The sequence below is a fragment of the Silene latifolia genome, chromosome Y (genome assembly GCF_048544455.1).
Source record: "Silene latifolia isolate original U9 population chromosome Y, ASM4854445v1, whole genome shotgun sequence".
Taxonomy (NCBI): Eukaryota; Viridiplantae; Streptophyta; class Magnoliopsida; order Caryophyllales; family Caryophyllaceae; genus Silene; species Silene latifolia.
Window position 1 is genome coordinate 360764878 of NC_133538.1, and position 1332 is coordinate 360766209.

Genomic DNA, 1332 nt, shown 5'->3' on the forward strand with positions numbered 1-1332 from the left:
GATTGTTCTCTCAGTCTGCCCATCTGTCGCAGGATGAAATGCTGTACTCATCTTCAAAGCTGTTCCCAACGATTCCTGCAACTCCTTCCAAAACCTCGATATAAACCTCGCATCTCTGACACTATGTCCTTAGGGACTCCATGTAACTTCAGCACGTTCTTTCGATAGGCCATAGCCAATTGTGCCTTAGTCCATGTATCTTTCATTGGAACAAAGTGAGCTGACTTGGTCAACCGATCCACTATTACCCAAATCATGTTGTTACCTTGCTGACTCTTTGGCAAACCCACAATGAAATCCATGGAAATGGATTCCCACTTCCACTCGAGTGCACCTCCAAAGACTGAACCTTACCTTGTGGTCTTCTCTGTTCCCCTTTAACCCTTTGGCATGTCAAACAACGGGACACAAACTCAGCTGTCTCTTTCTTCATCCCAGGCCACCAAAACGTTTTCTTCAAATCCTTATAAAGCTTGTCTCCACCGGATGAACTGAATATGGTGTGCAATGCGCTCATCATGATTGTCTTTTTCAATTCCTCGTCATTAGGGACACACCACCTACCATCAAACCTCAAGCTACCATCTCAGATGAATGGAAAAGCGGGCACCGTCCCTTTCTCCACCCCAGCTCTCCACTCCACCATCTTAGGATCCAAAGCCTGTTTACCTCGAATATCATCATAAAACTCCATGTGCACTGTCATATCTCCCATAGCATCTCCTTTCTGCATCATATGAATCCCAAAGCTCGCTACCTCATCCCTCGGCCTCATCAAAGATAAAGTCGTACACAAGGAATGTACACTCTTCCTACTCAAAGCATCAAGAATAACATTGGCCTTTCCTTCATGGTAGATGATTTCCATGTCGTAGTCGCCAATCAACTCCATCCACCTCCTCTGTCTCATGTTCAACTCCTTCTGCGTGAAGATGTACTTGAGACTCTTGTGATCCGAAAATACCTTAAAGATTGCTCCATAAAGGTAATGTCTCCAAATCTTGAGAGCAAACACCACAAAGACCCAACTCCGTGTCATGAGTAGGGTAGTTCTCCTCATAAGGCTTCAACTGCCTAGAAGCATAGGCAATCACCTTACCATTCTGCATCAACACACATCCCAACCCATTCTTCGAAGCATCGGTATAAACCTCAAAATTCTCGCTTCCTTCAGTAATGCTAAGACTAGAGCCGTGGTCAAACGCTCCTTTAATGTTTGGAACGCCGTCTCACAACCCTCATCCCAACGAAACCTGTTCTCTTTCCTCATCAACGCTGTCATCGGTCTAGCTATCTTAGAGAAATCTTTCACGAACCGCCCGTAGTATCCAA